Consider the following 18,253-nt stretch of genomic DNA (forward strand, 5'->3'; position numbering starts at 1 on the left):
GGAAATTTTAAGCTCATGTTCGGGCTATAAAGAGAAGAAGTTTATGCGTTCCGGCAGCGTTATAACTGCAGCACAGCACAGGTTTCGCCTTTTGCAAGGTTGCATTGCTGATTGCCTGTCGCTGTGACCTGCACTTTCTTCGGCTCCTCCTTTCGCTCTACTAGCCGGCTGACCTGGGCGCATATTGCTGGGCGAAATAATGCACTTTGCTTGTGAGCTTCCTTCCGACAATGTTTGCAATCATTTTCTAGCCTTATTTCTATTAGGCTCATTGTGCGGTTGAGAGTGCTCAGAGCAAGGAGTTGCTTTGCTTTCCTTTCAAAACTATGTAACGCTTACCGTTTTGCTTGCTTTGCTTATTTGAAGGTGGCTAGTTGAGCCATTTCATCCGTTATTTTTGCAGTTTATGCGTTTTCAGGGTGAGGTTGGCAACGCGTGAGATTTCAGATAAGTGAAGTAAGCTGCTGAAGTGGTTTAACTAATAAGAAATAAAATATTTTGGCAAATAATCAGCATTTTATTGCGTGAAAATTGTATTAAAGTTTAATTTGTTTTAATTTGTGGATCTAATATAATATATTTAATATAAAAATTTAATATAAAAATGTAAATTAAAAGGAGTACTACGACAACTTTTGCTAAATTAAAGTTGCAAAGTTCTATTATTATTTTAGATAAGAAAAGCATTATGTTCACCACAGTGCGTCAGCTTTGATATTAATAAAATCAAGGATTTTCTGAATGCGTATGTTTCTATTTATAAATATATATAGTGAAAAATAAACCACTATAAAATTAATAAAATATACAAAAAGTCCATTTGGCAGCGGTGGGATTCGAACCCACGCCCCCGAAGAGACTGGTGCCTTAAACCAGCGCCTTAGACCGCTCGGCCACGCTACCCACATCACTCAGCGCTGTCCAAGCACCAAGCGGTGCGATTACGAGTTTTTTGCTGTTGGTTATAAATATGCATTTGTTTAACGATTTAATTTACTTATACAAAAGCACTCATATCTTGAAGAATTAAGCGATTATAGATTGCATATGTAAATATTTATATGTATGTACAAAAGAATGTACGTAAAGACATATTTCGCTTTAAACTGTTGGGAGGTAAGTTTTAAATAGTTTTTGTAATTTCTATTTAATTACTAGAGGACCTGTCCACGCTTTACTGTGGCTGATATATAGATAATACTACTACCTATCTATATGATTTCTATTAGTTGGATTATAACTATTAGTTATTGAGATATAATATTTTGTGAAGCAACTTGTGTTAGTTTACAAAAAAATGGATCATAAAGCATTTAGTGTGTTTATAAAGTATTTGGCTTTTTGGGGAAAATACTGTTGAATTTGGGCTCAGGGAAATCCACCGTTGAAAAAAAATTTGCGAAGCTGGAAACAGGCGAAATGAGTAAAGTACATGGTGCCTCGCAAGTTCATAATCCAACAAAAACAACGAATAACTGATTATGTGAAGTGTTTAAAAGCCGAAAATTTTTCGTCAGTGATAGAAACATAGCTCCATCATTTCCCACTGGAGTCCAATCGACAGTCATTGTAGTGGACTGCACATGATGAACCTGATGAACCGGTTGTCAGGCGTGGAAAAACGAAAAAGGCGGTGGAAAAGGTTATGACATCAGTCTTTTGGGATGCACGTGGTATAATACATACTCAACGATCGTGACAACGGAAAACGGGTTTCATTTTTATATATATAGATAAAGATTTATTACAGTTTTTAATAAAAATGAATGCAATTTTTTTATAAGCGAATTTTACATGGGAATTGGTGAAGTGGAAGGTCCGGAAATTGAAGCCGCAATAACGAAAATCTAATGACTGGCTCGGCCTAACTGGTTTAAGAGGAGACGGATGGTAGAACCATCGAAGGTTAGTAGAATATTAATATTGCAAATTTGTTGTAGATAATTTTCTTTAATAATTCATGTTTTATTGCTTACCAACAGTGGCGTATTTACAGCTTCGGGCGCCCGGTGCCAAGGATGTTCTGCCGCCCCCCTTTATCTACCTACCTAAATATTTTCGATATTAAGTATATAAAATTTAGGAAGGCCATGCAAATTCTGAAGTTCCAAAATTCTCACAATACGGTTTTTGAGGAAACTGATAGTAAATTTACAACACATCTTATTAAAAGCCATAAAAAAGCCCATTTTCGCCCTACATATATCTTGTACACTTTTGACACAATTTTCAGGAATTTTGCCCGAATTGGAGTTATAAAAAAAAGCGAAGATCGTTTTGCCGCCCCCAAGACGTAGCGCCCGGGGACCCGTGGCGCCAATTGGATATTCCAAGCGTAGCCAAGTCCTTCTCCACCTGGTCCTTCCAATGGAGTGGAGGTCTTCCTCTTCCTCTGCTTACCCCGGCGGGTACAGCGTCGAATACTTTACGAGCTGGAGTATTTTCGTCCATTCGGACATTTCATTATCTACTATTCCCAATAGAGAGCTACTTTCCGAATCGCCGCATTTTCATCCGATGAACCCAAACGGAATAAGGTCATAACTACCTGTAGATCTACCGAAAATTGCCTGATGGATTGCGCGTTGTTAAACTATACTCTATCTATGATCAAGGACAATAGCAACGTAAATTCATTTCTTGAGACTCGGAGCATTTGCTGTAAACGTCCTTCATCTAACTGGCCAAGAACATTAGACCTCCATTCCAAACACACAGGCATATTTATAATGATTTACAATATATTATTATACTTATAAATAGACCGGGTGCGTTTCCAACGAACTAACGTTCATGTTAATTTGCTGACGATGGGAGGAACCTGTGATCACTGCATCAATTCCCTTTATTTCTTTTTTTCCAAGCATCCAGTGCGGTGAGTTTTGTAGCGTCATCGTGGTGCTGTTCTTGTGTGGGTGCTTATATGTGGTGCTCCGATGTGGATGCTAAGTGATGATATGGTGAGTGTGGTGAAGTTGCGTGTCAGTGTTGTGAGTTAGAGCTGATGTGGTATGTTAGGAGTGGGGAATAATACTCATTTAGCCTTTTGTGTTATATAAAAAAGTATTGAAAATTATGTCCATTAGTACTTGGGTAAAGAAAAACTCTATTATATCCACTTGAGAATTTCAAGTCAAGTCGATTTTTTCCATATTTCGAATGTTTCGAAAATAAATTTTCAACGAAAATGAGAAGTTGACGCGTCAAATAGTTTTGGAGATATGAAAATATTTATACGAATTATTTAACTTAGTGCAATCGGCTTCCAAAATTTTAAACATTTTTTCTCGAAACGCAGTTTGCTGAGCCTGAGAGGAAATCTTCCCCAAAGCCGATGGATTGATCGATTGGAAAACGTCATGCCGCATTCTCAAATATATTTGTTAGGAGAACAATTTCGATATTTAAAGCCACTCTGAAATGAAAATTTATTCATCAAAATCGACTTATTTCGGGACACCAACATTTTGTCAAGAGTCAAAGTTTTGATTAGTCCTTCGTTAATAACCTGTATTTACTTATTGCTATACTAATTGTTTATTGAACTTTAAATAATTTTAAGCAGAAAAATTTCCTCATCGCCAGTTACCTTTCTTGTAGGACTTTCTGGAGATCAGACCGTAGGAAAATTATTGCTGGAAAAAAATTTTTCGACAATGAAGGCGTAACCGAGAATTATTTTGAAGCAAATGCTTCTATATTAAAAAATCTTATCGAAAAGTAAGGATTAATTAGAAAGTGAACACTAAGTAAGTGTTTTAAAATATTGACTTGATAAAAAATATCAATCGACTTAAGCGACTCTCAAATATAACCATATAAATGGATATATTTATTCATATACATATATTTCAGGCTCATAGCAATTAGTTATATATTTATTTGCATTCGTATAGAGCAATCGTAAACATGAACGCGCAACAAATCATTCAATCCATTTAAATGATAAAATTTAAGGCATGAGCCATTAGACATCGCCAAGTGGCAGTGTGCTATAATTTATTGTGGTCAAGCACTAACAGGGTCGCGGCTTGATGGCGCAGCAAGCCAACATTATTAAAATTCATGTGGAAGAAAGCATGCTAACTAAAAGCTGATAGCTCGAGGAAATGACTGTCATAAATATCGCGCGAATCTACGTGGATATAGAATGCGCACAAAGCGGGAAGCGGACAAAGCCATGAAGTGAAGCGAAGCGATTGGGATGAGAAAACGAAAATGAAAAGAAAAACCGTAAAAAGGGTTAGATTAGATGGGTTTGTAGCCAGTTATAAGTACAGAGTTATGCGCTTACCTTCATGAGGCTATGATTTTAATGGAAAGTAAAGCGATCTCATTTACGTCACAGATGTTTTTGGTTCAAAGTTATAAAAATTATATTTAGGACACGCATATGAAAGCCAAACTTTATACGACTTTTTTTATCACTATTTGCCAAACCCACACATCTCTATATGTACATACAAATATTTTTTTGACCCAACAAACGCAGCGTGCGGCCATCACAGCAGGTTTTGGCTGTTGCTGTACATGTGTCCACATTAAATGTTTATGTACCCGAGAAATGTCATCAACAGAACGTCAACGCAGTGACACACCACACCCAATCATATATACATACTGGCACATACAATAAATACAGAAAGTGTGTGCCATGCACCACATAAAGTTTGCGATCAAATACTCGTATGCGCGCAACCTCCATCAACTGGCGGCGTCAGCACCGCTGCCCATTGGTTGCAAGGCCGCAGAAATGTTGAAAATCACAGGAATAAACCTATTAAATTTTATATTTAATATGATTGCCTCTTACAAAATATGGCGCGCTGCCGCTTAGGGACGCCATTGTGTAGTTGCCATACCGTTCGTTGTCCGTGGACCCTCATTTCCTGTGCGCCTTTGTTGTGCGCTTCCCGGACGCTCTTGTTTTCAGTTATATGTAACATTGAAGTATGTATGTATGTTTGTATAAAAATGCGTTTAATATTATATTTCTCATGCAATAAATTAAAAAAAAAGCACACATACATGCAAGTGCCATATTTGGGTATGTGTGAGGTTATAGGTGCGTTCGTGATGGTATATAAAATATTTCATGAAATGCCGAGGGCTTGCTGACATATAGGAAATTTAAGTTTCTGGCGCTTTGTTGAAAAAAACATTGCAGTTTGATTTTAAAAGCAGTCGGAAATTAGCATTTTTGCGAACTCGAAAACTTTGTATGCCTAAACTTATTATATAATTCTTATATTACTAAAACATTCCACATTATATGAGTTTATTTCGAAATATACGCGCAAAATACAACAGTAATTCCAATAAAAAAATCTTCTGGAAATGCAAAAATAATCTTTAACGATCAAAATTAAAAATGAAAGATTTCAATTCAATCGAAACCCTACGTCATGAACAATATAATGTTTTAAAACAATCATACTCTCACAGAAAGTACTGAAAAACAAATCCCCGTGTTGTATTTATGATCTCACGACTTAAGCTTTTTTTTGTCAAACCCACTGCAAAAAAGGTAAAAAATACTATTTCGAAAACATCTTTATAAATCTCTCTCATTTTGGGTAAGGTGTTCGCCGCATTCTTTGAATATTGAAGCAACATTTATGAATAATCTTATAAAACGTAATCATGCGTTCTAATTTAGAGTAAACGGTGAATGAACATCTATCCACAATCCGCATCAAAGCGAAGTTCTCCAGTATATCGCTGATTTGCGCTCACACCTCGACGGAAAAAAAGGCAATGTGACCAAAGATGACTTCTATGAGCGCTTGGAGCGCGCTTATGAGAGCTGCCCCCGCCATGATGTCATAAGGTGCTTGGCGACTTTAACGCCAGGGTGGGTAAAGAAGGTATCTTTGGTACAACGGTCGATAAATTCAGCCTCCATGATGAAACATCCTCGAATGCGATGATGCTGATCGACTTCGCCGGGGACTGAAATATGGTTATCTGTCGTACTAGATGCCAGCATAAGAAAATTCATCAAGTTACCTGTTTGTCTCCAGATCGAAAAGCCAGCAATCACATCGATCATGTTGTGATAGACTGATGACACGTCTCCAGTGCTTTAGATGTGCGCGTACTCCGATGTCCTAACATTGACTTGGATCACTATCTTGTTGCAGCCAAGATACACACCTCTGTGCAGCAAAAACGCACGTCAACAAACACAAGGAAGGTTCGATAGTCGAACGATTTTCTATTCGATTTGGACTCCTGCTCTCTGAGAGCACTCGTCGGCAACTCGGTATAAGGAAACTGTGGGACGGCATTTCAAGCTCCTTACGTACAGCTGCAAACGAAGCCATTGGCTTTCGGAAAAAGCAAAAGAACAGCTGGTCCGATGAGGAGTGCCGTGTAGCAGCAGAGAGAAAGCAGGCTGCCTACCTCGCAACGTTACAATCGACCACAACACGTGCGGGATGGGATAGATATCGAGAGTTGAAGAAGGAAGCGAGACGCATTTGCAGACAGAAACAGAGAAAGGCCGAAATACGTGAGTATGAAGAGCTTGACAAGCCGAAGCTTTTCAAATACGGAGAGAAGATTTCGGCGAAGAACCAATGATAAGGAGCATGCATCAACTTCTTTGTAGAATATGGCCGGCATATGGCAAAACTAATGCGGCAGTGTAAACTGACGTTGAGCAATACCAAAACCTCCGTCCGGATCGAGAAGGACCCCTCCGAGTCGTTCGATACCAAACGAGGTTTCAGACAAGGCAACTCGCTATCGTGCGACTTCTTCAATCATCTTAAATCGAGAAAGTACAGTCTCCTAAAATAGTGTACAACTGCTGGCGCACGCCGATGACATCGATATCATTGGCTGTAACAACCGCGCGGTTAGTCCTGCTTTCTCCAGTTTGGAAGAAGCGAAGCAAATGGAACTGGTTGTGAACGAGTGCAAGACGAAATATGTCCTATCATCAAACAAACAGTCATCACACTCGCGACTAGTCTCCCACGTCACTGTTGACTTTCATAACTTCGAAGTCGTAGATAATTTCGTCTATCTTGGAACCAGCAATGTCCGCCTCGAAATCCAACGCTTGCCAGCAGTTGCCACAGACTGTTCTTTGGAATGATAATAAATATTCCTCATTAAATTTGAAGTTTCTATGTTTTTTATTTAAAAAGTAGGAAACTTCGAAATGGATCACCCCTTATAATACGCTTTGGAAAATGATTTAAAATACTATTTGAAGTATGTATCTGGTTATCAACCGGTAAAATGAAATCTTCAGCAGCATTTTCCAATTCAATAATATGAGCACTGCCATTGTCTGTATTCATATTAGATTCGCTATTAATATTATAAAAAAAATTATTACTTTCTTAACTAAGTTATATATTAGAATTTAAAATTTCTCTTAATCAATATTATATCGTTTTTTCTTTCTCCTGTAGACTTACAAATATTTTTATTGTTTTGTTACATTAAGTTGCGCTTAAGTTGATGATTGAATAAGTATATGTGCACATAGGTTTACGAACACAGAACAAGTGCGAGGATGTGTGGAACTTAAAAAAAGTCTTGTGGAACGCTTTAAATTCGTTTTGTTTTTTCATTGAGCACTTTTCCACTAAATTGCGTTGAAAGAAATAATGAAAGAAAAACATTGCTTATAAAAGTCTTTGTTAAGGGAAACACCATTATATAAATTAAAACTTTTTAGCCATCTGAAGCAATTAATCTAGGTTGTTAAGCGCTAGAGACAATTAACAGATTGGCACAACATATTTAATGGCGTAATTAAAATTAAATCGCGCGAACATAAATTACTAAGCAAACATACCAGCAAACCTACATATATACCAAAATAAATAAGAAAGAAAAATATTTACATGCAACATTTGTAAGTTAATGTGATTTTGAGGTGGCATTCAGCAGCCAGAAGAAGCAAATGGAAGCAGCACTGAAATCACGTGGAAAATAAATTGAATGTCGCAACAAACACACTCAACATTGTATAGAAATGAATTAGGGAAGACATTATAAAAGCAATAAAAACAAGTGGTTGGCAGCGTGCTGAGAATCAATTACTTTGTTACTTTGGCTATTTCAATATTCAAAGGCACTGTGATGCCCATTAAGGTGCCATTCAACGGTATTGTGACCAAATACTTGCAGCGTCAACAGGAAAATAGGAAGTTTCGCTACATAAAAATAACATTTGTACATATGTATATGGTATATATGTACATTTGAATAATATATACATATATATGACATTGAATATAAGATATACTATATGTAGTCAATACTTGATATTGCTACGGAGAACGCGCAATGCCTGTGGCAAGGCAGTGCATAGCAGAAAGCAATAAACTGATGACAGCAAATAATTAATTTAATTGCGAGCAAATAACTATAATTGCCAACACGAGCAGGAAATTTTAATGTTGTCATAGAGGCAAGTATATAAATAGCAGAACGGAGTTGAAGGATATTCTATTTCCAGTGAACTTGTATTGGACATATTAATGACTCTTGCTGTATTATATGTCTCGATCAAGATAGACTGACACTTATTGTTCATTCTAGAGTATATAACGTTTTTTTTTAATAGAGACGCTACAAAAGTAGACCAATAGGGACAGCAAACGACGCCATATTTTTTGCCGCTCTTTTAACATTTTGTTTCAGTAAAGTTTGCCATTTCATTATGTAAAGACATACATATGATCCAACAACAAGTCAAAATTATTAAAATTTACTACCGAAATCGGAGTCAGTGGCCTCAACTTTAAGAGCGCTACGTCCAATTTATGGACGTTATAATCGTCTCATCAGATCAACAATTGAGGGTCAAATGGAAAAATTTGAATCCACAGGCACAGTAAAAATGTTCCCGTGCCAGTGAGACAAAGAAGTGCCGTAGTGCCGAGAATATTGCTGCCGCTAGCGCATAATTGAGGAAGATCCAAATCAGCTTCTCACACGTCTGTCTCGAGCAGTGGGCATCTCTGTGACGTCTGCGAGACTCATTTCTGGCTGAATGGCTTTGTCAATAAGCAAAATATGCGTTATTGGTCAGGCAGCAATCCCTGAGTCACCATTACATCCCGAAGAAATTACGGTTTGTTGCGGTTTATGAACCGGCGGCGTCATTGGACCGTACTTCTTCCGTGATGATCAAGACCGGCACGTTACTGTGAAAGCGAATCGGCATCGCTCAATGATAACCGAATATTTCTGCCTCGAATTTTGTGATATGGAGTTGGACAATATGTGGTTCCAACAGGAAGGCGCCACAAGCCACACAGCGAAATGTCTAGTCAATTGGTCGCCTCGGTCGTGCGATTTGACGCCGTTCGACTATTTCCTGTAGGGCCAGCGACGGTTGATGAACTTGGTATGAATATCGAACGTGAAATTGTAGCAGTATCGGCGGATTTATGCTTGAAAACCGTCGACAATTGGGTTCAGCGTCTGGACTTCTGCAAGCGTGCCCGTGGTGGCCATGCGAAAGAAATCGAGTTATATACATAATGGCATCGAATGTACTTTCACAGGAATAAAGAATTTCATTGATACATCTTGCTAACAATAACTATACTAACTTTACGATTTATTAACAAACAAATGGAAGGACCATTAACTTCAAGGCGATTCATAAAGGAAGCAATTGGAGGTTCATATTGTTAATGCCGTATTAGTTGGAACAGTGATGATACGAGGAAAAACTAATCTTGAACCAATTGAATATAGTTCCTTCCAGTATAGAAAAGGTTTGACTTCGCATTACTCCAACTTGACCTCGCTTAACTCCTAGTTAGACCTCTTTTGACCTTAAGCTTGACTTCGCTAACGCTCTAGTATGATCTGAAGGGATTTTATCTTGACTGTGCGTGATCTCGCTTGATCAATAATAAGACCTCTAGACGTTGCTTGGCTCCTGGTTTGATTGACATCCCTCTTCTAAGAAGTCCTCATGGAATTTGACAACACTGCAACCTCCGAAGAGACTCTTTAGATCGGAGAATTACAGCAAATAGCCATACAAACTGACCGAAAGATAGAGAACTTTTTATACAATGTAATGCTATTAAAATTAACCTCTAAAAAATATTATTGCTTCTGTGCAGCCGAAGTGGACATTTTCTCATGTTGCTTGAAAATTTCAATCTATTGGAACTAAGAGGGCTTTCAGGGGTTCTAAGGTACCTCATATAAATGTATATGAAAATTCTTATATCTCTCTATTCCTCTTTCTGATTTGATCGTTTTCTAGTAATTATCTGTGTAATGATGCCACGCCAGCCGCTAACGAATTGTTGATTCATTTATGGCGCTTTGACGACTAGCGAGACTCATGATGTATAGTTGTAATCACCACAAAATAAGAACAGCTAACAAGCTTTGGCGCGCAAAGCTTTGCAATTAGCTTTGAAGTCAACAAAGCTAAAATGCTGAAAGGCAAATTACAAAACGCTAAGAGCAACAGGTTCTGTTGCCAGCAGTCATTGATGTGGTTGTTGTCAGTTGATGGTTGCTGAGCGCTGACTGGCAACTGACGGCTGGTGGCAACCGCTGGCCCACAGTCAGCAGCGGCTGTCCCCGCCTTTGGTGACAGTGGCAAGTTGGGCCAGGTGGGCATGATATTTGTGCGCTTTTGGCATGTTGTTTATGTTGTTTTCGCTCAGTGTGAACTTGAATACACAATCCAAAAAAGCCGTGAAACACTTTTTTAAAAAATGAACTGCGCTTTTTTAGTTTCTGTGTGGAAAGAGGCTTTTGTTGCGCCTGAGTGATTGACAAGCGAGAGTCTGTGAAATGTTTCCATCAACGCTTTTCGCGTTATTGCTCATTGCTGCTGCATATACCCTATACAGATGGAGTATACAATTGTAGTTCGCAAAAAAATTTGTTGTTGTACTGTGGGTGTGGTAGTTGGTAGCTGCGTCCCGCTTAAACTGCCACCAGCCATAATAATTACCCGAAATTCCACTGAAAAATGGCCTTGTCTCGCCAACTCATTTAGTAGATAAATTGTCTTTTCATTTTGGCCACCAAATTCACAACCGATGAGTTTAATTTGGCAATTTATTGGCCAACAAACGCAATGAAATGTTATTACAAGCGAAAATCGTGGCAATAACTCTTCTCGAGTGCGGTTATTAGAAGTAATCAAAGAGCATGAAGGCTTGGGTATTGGAGCGTAATGAGACGCGGCCGTGGGTGTGTCGTTCCCATGGGAGCAGTCGTAAATCTAAAAGTACAGACTGGCAAGTATGGCTGTGCCGATGAATGTTGGAGAAGTCTTTGTTTACATTAGATCGGATTTCATAGTTGATAGCATCAAGTAATTGGCAAGGCAGTCAATGTTGCCATCTTATTATACCTAAGAGTGTGTGAGTGCTTTGTTTATATGCGAGTATGTTGTGTGTTGTGTATATACATAAGTAGTTGTAAAGTTGTGTTAGTAAAATTGAAATATTTGAGTCTTGGTCTTTGTTTTATACAAGTGAAACATCTTACAGTCCCTTTATATGTAGCGGAAATTAACATTTTTGCAAATGCCTCCGGCAAAATAACTTAAATAATTGGAAATAATATTAAACAAAAGTTTTATGCAACTTTATTTTGCAAAGTGAAATGACTTTCTAATGTGATAAAGGCTTCAAAGGTTACAATTACAATGTTCATTTTAGCATTAATTAGTATTTGTGTGCGCCCTAGGAATTGGGTTGAACAAAATTCTAATAAAAGCAAACTACTTTCTTCTGGCAACATACATACTTACATAAGTGTAACAGATTCTGCCTGTCCAGTAAACTATAACTATTGCCAGTGCATGTGCTTATCTTTGTTTGCATGAAAGTTTATTTTAGTTCATATCAGTTCTATATACAAATTTGTTTCAAAGTACAATGTAGATTTTGGAAAATATTTTCTAATGTGAAAATTATTATATTTATTTCAAGTTAAAACTTTTGAATCAAATGTTGAATAAAGTATTTAAATCCTCAAGCAAATGCAGCAGATATGTTTATTTCATAAATTGGGAATTTTTCTTAAAAGTTGAAGATTGTCGTGGGAAGATTTGAAGGTGGCTTTTGATTTCCAATGATGCATCGGAAAATTTCTGTTTCTACGGAAATAGTTTATATGTCTCTATCGTCATATGTATTAATTAGATATTTTTGAAAATTCTGTAGTTATATTTATGATCTTTAGTGAAGTCCGTGATTTTGATTGATTTTTATCTTATTTCCTCCCAAAAAGAAAGTGAAAATCAATCGCGTAAGTTTTGTCGTTTGAATTCCCAAAAGCAGTTATAAGCATCCTGGGTAATATTAAGTGATGATCATTAAAATTTTTAGTACGCACCTCATGATAAAAATTTGATAATGTCAATTGATGTAAGAAAATATTAAAAACATAGACGACAGTGTTTCAAAATATGTATGGAGGATCCTAATATGCTTTTTGAGGCAATACAGAGGCTACTTTAGAATAACGTGTAGTAATAAATTATTTATTTTTTAGCACCGTACAGTTTCAAGTTTCAAGGAACAAACTGCATTCTTAACAATTTTTAGACCCAAACCACTAAATATCAAATAAATAAATAAAAAGTTAATTAATGAATTATGACTACATTCTCTACTAATACTTGTATATACACTTTTGCAAGCGTTTGAACGAATTGTCGAAACACTTTAGCCATTCAGAAGGAGGTATCTCCAAAACATCAGTTTTGAATGCATCAACTGCCTGTTTAGGTGTCAAAAAACGTTGACTTCATTGTTTATTTTTTCCGTTCGGGAATAAAAAGAAGCCATTAGAGCAAATTCAGATTTATACGGTAGATGAGTCATCAAATTCAAAGTTTGATTGCTCAAAAATGCAGCTGTTTCAGTCGCTTTGTGAGAGCTCGCATTGTCGTGGTGAAGAGTGTCATATATGTGGTCAGACGCTGTTTACTTTCTGGCTCAGAGGCGCAAAGCCACGAGCCACGACCCTTACAAAATTTGCCTTGGAATGATCTACGCCCTCGCTTGAGTTCACCAGACCATCGACAAACACCGGGCCGCGCAAAAATCTTCAAGTTTAATTTGATTTTTTAGCCAAGATGAAGTCACTGTAAATAACCCAAATAATGCTGGTATGACAAAATGTTTTGAGTAAGTATGTCAAAAAAGTAAAAAAAAATGTAATACTAGGCCACATTCCGAAATTTAAACGGCAACAAACATGTTCTCCGTAAATTTGAAAGCGATCCCGCAAATTACTTCGGAAATAGAAGCGTACTCGGTTTCAACAACTTTAGACACGTTTTCTAAACATTGTTTTCAGTGAGAAAAAACTTCCCCGCAATAGCTAATGGTCCAGCTGCACTTTCTAAAATATATTTGTCAATAAATGATCGAAGGAATAAAGTTTTTGGCAAAATTTCGATTTTTTAAGGTACTCTCAAAATATTGTAATAATATTTTTTTTTTGATGTTTGGATCTGAGATAATTTTAAGCAGACAAATCTTTCTCACCGCAAGACTCTCTGTTTTGCAGGTGGACTTGGAGATGGGCTGTGGTATGAAAAGGACGCAAATTTTTTTTAAATGAGCCGCTGGTTATTAACGTACATTAAATACTTTTATATAATACAATTTTAATTAATTTATTTATTAAGCGGTTATATACAGTTAGAAGGCAGAAAAAAGCGAATTTTCCACATTTTTTTCCGACTAAACTTTTAAATTTAATTTGATGTGGTATCTTTTAACTGTATTTTAAGACTTAGTAGTAGTAAACATATTTATTTGGAAAGGTGTTCTCCTCTCAAAAAAGACGTTTTGCGGTGACAACTATGTATATCTCTGAACTGGATCCTCTGAAATTGAAAACCCAAACAGATTTCGCTAAAGTAATCTTAAAACTAGTAATTGATTGAAGGAATAAGCAAAATGAATTTTTTTGACAAAATGGCGGTTTCTCAAAAAAAAAAAAAAAATCGATATTTGACCAAAATTTCGGCCTTCAATTGTTTATAAAAAAAAACATTTACCGGTGAGAAAATATCTTTCTTTAGTTACTAAAAAATATACGTCCAAGCACTCTGAAACGCCTCTTCAAATTTGCGTGCAACTTCGAAAATACTCACGTACACCATATAAAAATTTTCTGTGTGTATTCTTAAATAAATGAGCATTAAGAAAATAAAATTTAAAAAATCGATTTTTTGAAAATTCTTACTGTATGTATATAATTTCTTAAATAAAATGCTTATTCAAAGAGAAAATCATAAAAGGTTACTTTTTCCAGCTTGCAAGTAAGTTTAGCTCGTTTGTGTGTTGCGTATACGCACCGTCAACCTGTAATCACCATATGTTAAAACACAGAATTTTTTATTTCATGTTATGGATATTTTTTAATTCATTTTTGCTTCATATTTATATCAATTATGAAATTTATATATTTATCATGTTTGCTAACGGTGATATCCGAAAAATAATTCTAGTGATCGCACACTCGGCCAAAGATTTGGTCGAACATTTTCTTGGGTAAATTTAAATTTATAATATTTACTATAAGAACTCCCAAAAGCTTCTTATGATAAAGAATACGTTAATTTTTTTATTATAAAATAATATATCTAATGTTTTATTACAGAGCAATATTCGACAATCAACGAATTCACGAAGAAATTTCCTCAATAATTTAAGCACATGTGATTTTCTAAAATTCATATGCATATAACATTTTGTAATAATTTTTATTAATAGTTTACAAAGCAGCTCATACAAACAACATAAACAGTTATGTATTCTACTATGTGTGCCATCACCGACGCACAATCAAGCTGTCAATAAAAAAGAGTTAAAACAAGTAATTTCATAGCAAATATTTTTCTTTCATTTTAAATATGTCACTCACAAGCAAGATGCAAGCAATCTATGTTGATTTTCTTTGTGTCACGTACAAGCACATAAATCCAATTTGAGACGCTGCAATAAAGCCGGCTACTAAACGTTAGAAATGAGCGCTTGTAAATTTTAAAATGTGAATGGCTGGCAAAAACAACAAAAAAGAAAATGCCAACAAAGTAAAACAAAAAGCAAATATGCAGTTGGAAGAAAATAAATGTCCTTTGGAGTCTATACTTATGAGTGTATAATCTCACATTATTGCTTTGGAAATGGCGAGAAAATAAATGACAGTGAAATGCATGGTGTCTGCCGTTATATTCGAGAATTGCAAGCATAATAAATCTTGTCGCATAGCAGATTTGAATATAATTGAGTGCATATATACACACTGTTAAAGACTTTTATATATGTAGAAGCACGCCTTGCTTCTCTTATGCCATCATTAAATTTATTTCCAATGTAAATTAAAATTTATGGCGTCTGAAATTTACTCAAATTGCACATTGTGGACCAGAGGCCAATTTAATACAAACTTGCTAGAGTAATTTAAATTACATTTTTTTTGAAGAGGAATTGTTAAGAAATACCTACTAGGCTTGATGTTAACAGAAATTAACCAGAAGGCGTTGCTGATATTAGACTCAAGTGCTAGTTTCTAGATCATCTGAATGATAAGGGACCCACTCTTTTTTATTGGCATAGACACCACTTACGAGTTAATAACGGTGCGCCAGGCGATCTTCCTTTTCGTTGTTTGGCGCCAATTCGAGATACCGAGTGTAGTCAGGTTCTTCTCCACCTGGTCTTTCGAACGAAGTTGAGGTTTTCCTCTTCCTCTGCTTCCCATGACGGATACTGCGACGAACACTCTCTGAGCTGGAGTGTTTTCATCTATTCGGACAACATGACGTAGCCGATGTGTCTTAATTCGCTGAGCTATGTCAATGTTGTCGTATATCTCGTACAGCTCATCGTTCCATCGACTGCGATATTCGCTGACTCATCAATTAATGATGAAAGACTTATAGAGTTTGGTCTTCATTCGTCGAGAAAGGATTTTACTTTTCAATTGCTTAACCATTACAAGGTAGCACCTGTTGGCAAGAGTTATTCTGCGTTGGATTTCGACACTGACATTGTGGTTGTTGTTAATGCTGGTACCAAGTTAAACGAAATTATCTACAACTTCGATGTTATAACTGTCAACAGTGACGTGGGAGCCTAGTCCTGAGTGCGGCGACTGGTTGTTTGCTGATAGGAGATATTTCTTCATGCCGTCGTTCACTACCAAACCCACTTGCTTTGCTTCTTTGTCCATCTTGGAGAAAGCAGAACTAAAAGTTATTATGGCCAATGATATCAATATCATCAGCATACGTCAAGAGTAGCACACTCTTGTAGAAGATTGTACCAACTCTATTCAGTTCTATTCTATTCAGTTCGAGTAGCACATAGGGAGTTGTCTTGTCTGAAACCTCGTTGGGTATCGAACAGCTCGAAAGGATCTTTTCCGATACCGACATGCATGCGCATGCTTTCGTTCGGCCATATACTATGCATGCTTCTTATCAGTTATCATGAAAATGAGCTATAATTTTAATAACAAATATGACTAATAAGAAGTTAGGTTAAAATAGCTTAATTTGGTAGGCCAATGAGCCACGCATAGACCAGTTTTGGTCTTTGGCGATACCATATGGAGCTCAGTTGCTAGGTCCAAGAGGAGTAGTCAATATTTAGGATGCCTGCGCTTGACGCGAATTTTATTAGACTCTGCGGTCAGGCTTCTACAGTCTCTTCTATCGAGTGCCAATAGAAATTTGGTGTACTTCCTATCTATTGTTTTGTACATGACTTTTGCAATCTTGCGCCCTGGTAGGTCGTTCCATCGGGTTTTAGTTAATAGGCAATTCATGGGTTTTCCAATGTAGACCACGTTTTCAGATGTTGCCCGTACACCATTCTTGGCAATCTCGTCCACTATTTCATTGCCACCGAGAAAAGGAAGTTGCCATGCTTTCCAAGATATTTCTTGTGAATATGCAATACAAGGTTACGGCCTTGATTGCTGTTTGGCTGTCTACGTAGATGTTGACTCTGGGACTGCCTGCAGGTGCATTAGATGCCAGCTCGGTGGCTTTCGCAATAGTCATTAGCTTTTCGTACAACTTGAGGGACTTTTCCATTAATTTATTAAACTCCACATAATTTAAAATGAAATAACAAGTGATATGCCTTTCCAAGTATAATAAATTGCAAAGTTGGTTTTGAATATACTTCCATTCCTCCACTTAAGCAAAATCGAAAAATAATGAAATGTCATGATATAAATTTAAAATTTGTCAAAGTTACAATAGACAAGTGAAAATGACAAAAAATACAATATACGTCGCTAACAAAACAAGAAAAAAGCAATCTAAAAGTTATCTATCTCTCAATTCTATGACAACGGCCTTGCTGTAGTTTGGGAGTTCTACGAAATTTCACCTCATCTCTTGCAACTTCTATCTCTCCGCCTTTCCTTTTGTAAATTTGCCTTAAATTAATGTCATCTGCGACTTGTTTCAACGCGATTTATACGAGTAAATGGAAATTTACGTTCTTATGCCTGAACAATTACACAGCAGCAAGTAAATATTTGTCTATGAAATTTGTGCGAGAACTTCTCAGACATACATACATAGGTTTAGGAGCATGAGTTCTTTTGTGCAATTTTTATACCTTTAAGCTTTATATTTTCAAAAGAAATTACCGCAATTACTAGACTTTTAATCTTAGCTGAGCGTAAGTGCTTCGAAAAATATTAACAGATATTATTTAAGGAGTATTTAACACTTCGCTAATAAATAATTATTCAAATTTAGGAAGAAAGGTTAAGTCTCTAAGTGTGAACAAAGCTTTGAAATAGAGCTGCCACTTATTCAAAAATTAATTGTTGTAAATTAAGTTTACCATTTCTTTAGCTTAGTAAGTGCACTCCCATAGACCGCAATATATCTGAATCTGTATCAAATGTGAGCTTAGTCACAACTTAGTCAACGGTTGCTATTATATCACATTTCCAGACGTGGTCAGCACGTACGGAAAAAAGTTGCCAAGTAATTCGAGAATATCATTTTCCGCAAATTTTTGGTGTGGCTTTTTAGTGCACTTTGTATTCCATTAAATTTTATGCGACCGAAAATAGCAGTTCTCGTGAATGGGAATCCATTCGATAAAGAGTGTTATATGTATATATGTAAGTACTTGTGTGTATGTGCGCGTGAAAGTCGAGGATGAATTTTGCGAAAAGCGAAAATCAATAAATTCAATTTACTTCAATTGACTTCCTCGAAGCTTTCTTTTCAGTGCTTCTATGC

General features: G+C 36.5%; 1 non-coding gene across 1 annotated transcript; it reads right to left on the minus strand.

Annotated features, from left to right (window-relative positions):
• Positions 1-821: 821 nt before the first annotated feature.
• Trnal-aag (transfer RNA leucine (anticodon AAG)) lies at positions 822-903 on the minus strand. Its single transcript has one exon. It is a non-coding gene; the product is annotated as a tRNA-Leu (tRNA).
• Positions 904-18,253: the final 17,350 nt, after the last annotated feature.

The sequence above is a fragment of the Bactrocera neohumeralis genome, chromosome 2 (genome assembly GCF_024586455.1).
Source record: "Bactrocera neohumeralis isolate Rockhampton chromosome 2, APGP_CSIRO_Bneo_wtdbg2-racon-allhic-juicebox.fasta_v2, whole genome shotgun sequence".
Classification (NCBI taxonomy): domain Eukaryota; kingdom Metazoa; phylum Arthropoda; class Insecta; order Diptera; family Tephritidae; genus Bactrocera; species Bactrocera neohumeralis.